Consider the following 7,503-nt stretch of genomic DNA (forward strand, 5'->3'; position numbering starts at 1 on the left):
AAAATGAAGCCAAGTAAATCAAAACAATCAACCCCAAACCAAACCCCAAACATAGAGTCCATTATGACTCCTAGCAACCCTACAGAGGGTCGCCATGGCTGTTACTCTTTACAGAAGCAATAGCCTCATCTTTGTCCATCAGAGAAACTGGTGAGTTTGAACCACTGACCTTGTGGTTTAGAATTTCAATGTCACAACGTGTTTTGCACAACATCTACCTAAAGCATAGCACTCTTGTAAATGATTCTCTACATAGATATAAACCAAGAACAGTCAATCATGAGAACGTTCAGACACCTGATTTAATGGTGATGAAGCAATATGAGTAGCGCTTCGACAGTGACACCATGCCAAGTGTGTAACTATTGTTATCAAACTGTTACTAGGGAATTGTGGTCAGATGGCTGTTGAGTTTTGCATACTGCCATCAAGAATAAGACTTTTTTTTTTTTTTTTTGCAAGACCGAGGCAAAACTAATGATGAAGATGCAGCAGGAGAGGGCAGCACTTTGGTCTGCTGTGCACACGGTCTCCGCGAGGGAGGGAGATTGCTGATCGAATGGCAGCCAACAGCGACAGCAAGAAGAATCTGGGGAGTCCATTTAAACCTGTAGATCTCAATACTTCACAGGTTCCCTTGGCAGATAGTCACCCCCTTTGCAATTCATTTCCTCTCTACTGGGCAACTGATGGAGGCTGCGTGTAATTGCCTCTTCTCTTGCCTTCTGACTTTCACTGAGATAGAGGGTGGAGATAGAGAGTGGAGATAGATAGATAGATGATAGATAGATGATAGATAGATAGATAGATAGATAGATAGATAGATAGATAGATATGTAGGGAGTAATCTTGCTCAAAGCTAGAAAGCATCGCCTTTCTAAAATATGGATGAATTCTCTGGGTCCTTGAATGACAAGCTCCCTTTTGGCAGGAAATAAGACAAGAAGAGATGAAGGCCAGAGACGGCATGTTTCAAATACGGTGATCATCATTTCTCCTGGGGTAATAGGCTCCCCTTGGAGAAAGAAATTACAAATTACGAATAGTTTATATGGCAGAAAATTGCAAGTCGCAGGCAAAATAAATATGTTCTCCCATCTCTAGAGTGTGCAATTGACTATAAGGTAGGAGGGTGCAGTACTAATAGCTAGCCAATGGAGCAGTGACGCTAAATGACATAATCGATTTGATGTTCTGGGTCAGTTAACAGAGAAATCTGTTCACTCCCTGCCACTAATTTCGAGCTTTCAATATCCCATTCACAAGTCTTTCCTTCTTTTCTAACTTCTGGGAAAGAGCCGGGATATCGAATTCTTCCATAAACATCTGGAACAGCTGTATAACAATTCCAGACTAGCTGACCTTTCTCCTTTTGCAGGCTGAGGGTGGAAATGAGGACATAATCAACCATGATGGACTAAGCTGGCTGAGCAAAATTGGGCCAAACCATGAAATGCAGCTGTTGGCTTTCCACAGGAGTGAGCTCTCTGGCCTCCCAGGACACTGCAGGAGGGAGCCCCACAGGATTTCGGGCCCATGAGCACGTACACATGTGCTGTGTCTACATGTGTGTACGAGTGAGAGAACACGTGGACATACACATGCTTCCAGAGTGGGTGGGGTAAGAGATACAGTAATCTCAAAGAGGCATTATTTACATCTTGATACAGATTATAGTACAAACAGAACAATCGACTGCTATTCACGTCACTCATTCACTCATTACTCACTGCCATTCCTCCGCATAGTGACCACATCTAGGTTCCTGAGACTGTGAGCCTTCAGGAGAGTAGATAGCCTCATCTTTCTCGTCTTCCTCCCACAGCACAGGTTATGGACTGGAAGCATTAAATTAACAGCAAAACGCCTAACACACACACACACCATGCCACCAGGGCTCTGAATTATGTCCCACCACAAATACAGGTAGTAAAGGGAGCCCTTCTACTGGTTGGGCGTAGGGTTTTCTTGATAATGGTAATGAGGTCATTTCAATGTGGGCGTGGCACTTTTCAGTGTGAGTTAGGAGGGGGTTTACATGTCAGAACATCAGTTTGTATTGGGTGACATGTGAAGCAGGTGAAGATTTACAGAACAGATCATCAGCTTTACTGCCAACAGTTCACAACCGTGATTGTAAGTCATCTTTGCAATCCCCTGGATGGAGCATCCCTCCCCCACTTCCTCCGTGTGTTTCCTGTTTCCCTCCCTCACACTTCCCTAACCCTCTGTTCTTTGGCCTTGGCCAAATGATGCCCTTTGGATCTTAAATGGTTGATCATTCTAACAAAGGGGTGGGTTGACTTCCACACCCAAAGGGTGACTAAGTTTGGGGGTTACACCTGTCTCTGACCTTCAGGGAAGCCTAGCTTCATTTATGATTCTGAGTTATGTTCCATCCTTGTCCTGCCCTCTAGTCAGGATCTTCTAATGTGATCCTTTTAGAGTCGTTGGTCATGGTCGGAAGGTTCATTTGGTAAGAACCTCATTCTTGGCTACTCTGTTAGGCAGAGGGTCAAACTAGAGGCGCCCTCATCTCAGATGTTCTGATGGTAGCAGGCCATCTTGATTACTTACACCTAGGCCTTCAACATGTCCAGGAACTTCAGGATTCCTGGGCCCTTGTAACACAGCAGTTCAACAGAGGCTGCTAATATTAAGGTTGGTGGTTCAAGCCCACTCAAAGGCTCTGTGGACAAAAGACCCGAAAACCTGGTCCCCTAGAGATGACAGCCTGGAAAATCCAGTGGAACAGCTCTAACATGTCATCTGAGTCACTCTGAGTCAACTTAAGGGCACCGAAGAACAGCAAAGGACCACTAGGCTTCGGGAATTCAAGAAAATAGATCCCTGTCTTTAAAACCACCCACACCAGTGTGTCTGATATAGCAGCACTCGGAAGCAAAGACAGGTTCTCACCCTAACACGTGGGAGAACCTCTTCCTCCCTTTGTATGTACTGATAGCTGTGGTACTTATGTAGACCCTGTCCTTAAGCACATGAACCAGACCACCCCTCCTTGACCCTTATATGTGGAAGGAAAGGAGCCCTGCTGTTGCAGTGGTTAAAGCACTCAAAGCAAACCGGAAGGTGGACAGTTGGTGCCCCCAGCCCCTCTGCAGGAGAAAGATGAACCAGTCTGCTTCTGGAAAGGGATACTCGGACAGCTTTGGAAGCTGCAGGCTCATTCTAGTCTGTCCTAGAAAACCACGATGAGCTGAAATCGACCTGAAGGCGTGGAAGGGGGAAACTGAATTTCTGAGACTTTGAGGAATGTGCCCATGATCGCGTTGCAAGGCACTGTCCTGGCTGATGCCTACTGTGATATGCCTATTCATGGTAGCTTGGGCCATAAATGACATGGCCACTCTACTATCAAATGCCAGCTGCTATTGTTCATCATTGTTACTAGCTTACTGTGCATTTTATCTATTTTAAATTCAAGGGACTCAAAATTTGGAAAGAGAGGAGATTGAACAAGGGTGTTTCCTGAGTGTGAGCCAGTTGATTGGAGTTGCTGAGCTGCTCAGTGGACAGCCTGGGTTTTAAGGTGCCCCTTGAGCAATCTTGGTGGCTCAGTGGGTTGAATGTTTGGGCTACTGACTGAAAGGTTGGTTGTTCAAACCCAGCAGCAGCTCTGGTGGAGAACAATGAGGCTTTCAACCCCAGTAAAGATTTACAGTCTCAGAAATCCTAGTGAGTAGTTCTCTTATGTCCTACAGAGTCACTGTGAGTTAGAGTTGACTTGATGGCAGTGAGTTTGGAAGGTGCTCTCTCTCCTGCATATTTAACCAGATCGAAAAGCCCCAAGTTGAGCCTGGAGGATGCAGAGGAGTAGCCAATATATCCAACAAAGATGCAGGCTACGCGGGGAGTTCCTGCTTCCTTACTTCCTGTCTCGACCAGTTACACATACCCCTTTTCTCCTTAAATCTCATGTTGGTTCCGGCTTCTTGACTCTATGTCTCTTAGTGCGTTCTAAATGTAATCACTCTTTTGGACTGAGCTTTGATCTATCTCCCCAGGAGAGACAGGTCGCTTTCCCTGAGCAGTAGCCACCTTGAAGAATTAGAGTATTCCGATCTTCAACACCTGAAAGATCTTTTGTTAAGACCCTACCACTGGAATGTCTCTGCCCTGGAGGGCCCAGCTGTACTGCTGAATAATGAACAACCCCACCACCTCTCCTCACTCGGTCCTAAGAACTACATCCAATGGGAAGACACCTCTTCCCCTTGCCACAGTGCTTTCTCCAGCCCCTGCCTCTCTCTGCTCTGCCCCTGGGACTTGACAACATTCTCTTCTTGGTGATGGCACTTGAGACGGAGCCTTAAACCACCTTATGAGTAACTCAAGTCCAGCATAAGAGACTGAGCTTAGAAGTCTGGATAATTCTATCCCAGGACATGATCAAACATGATCATTTTTCTGGCCAGAGACAGGATAATCCAGGGCATGGGGAGCAGAAGGCTCACAGGAGATTTTAGTTTGGGCTTGTACAGTGGTTAAAAATGTATGCTCCATAGAGACCACCCACTTCACTCCCGATTCTTCTGGATGGCTTTTGGGAAGGTGTTTAACTTTCTAAATGTTCGTTTTCTCCAGTGCTGCTGTTGAGGTGCTGTCCAATGGGTTCCACTCATAGCGACCCCACAAACAACAGGACAAAACACTGCTGAGTCCAGCGCCATCCCACATTTGCTATCATGCTGAAGCCCATTGTTGCAGCCACCGTGTATGTCCATCTTATCAAGGGGCTTCATTTCTTCCTTCAATGCCCTTTCACTTTCCAAGTAGGATGTGCTTTCCCAAGAATTAGTCTCTCCTGATAACATGTTTAATGTGAGACAATGTCTCACCATCCTTGCTGCTAAGGAGCATTGTGGCTGTACTTTTTCCAAGACAGATCTGTTTGTTCTTTAGGTAGCCCACGGTATTTTCAGTATTCCCTACCAACACCATAATTCAAATGCATAGATTCTTCTCAGCTCTTCTTTATTCAATGTTTCCTTATTTCACCTGCCTATGAGGCGATTGAAGACATCATGGAGTGGGTTTTTCACACCTTGGTCCTCAAAGTGGCATCCTTGTTCTCCGATCCTTTAAGGAGGTCTTGTGCAGCAGGTTTAGCCAATGCAAATTTTCATCTGCAAGCTATCAATAATAATCATATATACTTCATAGAATTTTTAAAGGATAGCACATGGTAATGTATGCAAAGTGCTTAAGGCAGCACCAAGCACAAGATTCTAAACAAATAATGTAGATCTTGCCATCAGCAGTATCACCATGAATCGCATCTTGGAGTTAAGATGCCCTTTGAGGGTGAAATGTGCAGGTACATTGCTGGGACAGAAAAAAAAAAGCATTGGTGCCATTTTCCTGGTCTTTTTCTCATCAATGCAGTTTTCAGATTTCTTAAATACTTCTGCCTAACAAGGCTCCATACTAATCTTGGGTCCTTGGATAAATTCTATCCAGATGACTCCTCTAGTATCCCCAAAAGTTGTCCTCATAACCTTCTGAGCTGACCCCTACGCCTTGAGCTTCACTGGTCTAACTGATCCCTATCAGAAGCTGTGTTAGGTTGAGTTCTTAGAGAAACAAAGCCAGTGACACTTGTGTCTGTATTTAGAAAGAAATTTATATTGAGAAATGGCTTACACAATTGTAGAAGTAGGTTAAGTCTTATACAATTCAAGTCAGGGTTCTCTTAACGTGTGGAGCTGTGGCAGCAGATGAACAGCAAGTAGGATGACGAAGCAGGGGGTAGGAGTACAGGCTGGTGGATATAGAAGTAAATCAATCCAAGGTTGGCCAAATGAATCCACTGTTGGTAGTCTGCTGATGGCTCCTGGGACTACCAGGCACTGCCAGTGGAGACAGGAACCAGACATAGGACCCAAGTCCAGCAGAAGCCAAAGGGTCAAAGAGAATGTGGCTCTGCCTAGGACCTTGCTCTTATTATACAAGAGGCCACACCCCCAATGAGGTCTAACAGCTGACCCAATTGATAGGATGGGCTGCACACCCATCTTTGCCAGGGGTATCTAATTGATATAGATGCTAATGATCACCAAAGCTACGGTTTGGGTGCCCCATTTTTGAAGGCACCTTAAAGAAATGAGGACAAGTATATTAATGAGAGAATTCATGTGCAATCACCCATTGATCACAGAGACATGTTTCAATATGTTTTATTTGGAATCAACCCAGACGTGAACTACAGCCATAGGATAATACTCCTCGAAGCATCCTTGTATGCACACATATGTGTGCATTTGTAACATGTGTATATATCATAACTATAGATACCAACCCCCCCACCAGAAGAATTTATTTCAGAGGACAGCACTGAATCTGCAGCTCTGGGAGAGGGACATGTCTGATCAGGGCACACGGGAACAAATGAAGGGGGGCGGAAGAGAGAGTGGAGCACATCCTGGGCCACCAAGCCTTGAGGATGATATTCCCTCTCAGAGCAGCCAATGCAGAGAGAAGACCACACAGCTGGCCCAACTATGAGACACGACATCCCTCACTGACCCATAGCCCTACAGGGGACAACACTGGAGACACGGTGTGGGATTTCCACCTGATCTGATCCCACCACACCGAGGCAAAACATTAAGGGGTGCAATAGAACAGCAAGGAAATAGAGCAGCAAAGTCCCTAAGGAATACCAAAAATAGACTTTGGGGCCAGGGCTTGGTGCCCCAACAGACTGGACTGGAAAACACTCCCAAAGGCCAACAAACAGTTCTTGAACCAACTACAAGCTTTTTCTTTCTTGTTGCGTTTTGCTTTGTTTTTTGTCATTGGTTTGTTGTTATTGATTTTATTTTGTTGCTTGGTTTTACTCTGTCTTGTTTTTGTGCATGTTATTATCTCTGCAGGTCTTCCTAAATAAGATAGGCTGGGTGAACAATCTGGAGGAGAAAACAATGGGACTTACAGTTCCAGGGGTACATGGGAGAGGAGGAGGTGGGAGTGGGGGAAGGTAGTGGTGTTAACAAACCCAGGGACAAGGGAACAAGTGGTCCAAATCGGTGAGGAGGGTGTAAGAGGCCTGGTAGGGCATGATCAAGGGTAATGTAACTAGGAGGAATTACTGAAACCCAAATAAAGACTGAGTATGATCGTGGGACAAGAAAAAAGTCAAAGGAAATAGAGGAAAGAGCTAGGAGGCAAAGGGCATTTATAGAGGTCTAAATAAAGGCATGTACATATGTAAATATATTTATATATGAGGATGGGGAAATAGATCTATGTGCATATATTTATAGGTTTAACATTAGGGTAGGAGATGGACATTGGGCCTCCACTCAAGTGCTCCCTCAATACAAGAATACTTTGTTCTATTAAACTGGCATTCTATGATGCTCACCTTCCCAACACCATTGCTGAAGACAAAGAGGGTGAATAAGCAAATGTGGTGAAGAAAGCTGATGGTGCCCGGCTATCAAAAGATATAGGGTCTAGGGTCTTAAAGGCTTGACAGTA

Source organism: Tenrec ecaudatus, chromosome 10 (assembly GCF_050624435.1).
Source record: "Tenrec ecaudatus isolate mTenEca1 chromosome 10, mTenEca1.hap1, whole genome shotgun sequence".
NCBI lineage: Eukaryota > Metazoa > Chordata > Mammalia > Afrosoricida > Tenrecidae > Tenrec > Tenrec ecaudatus.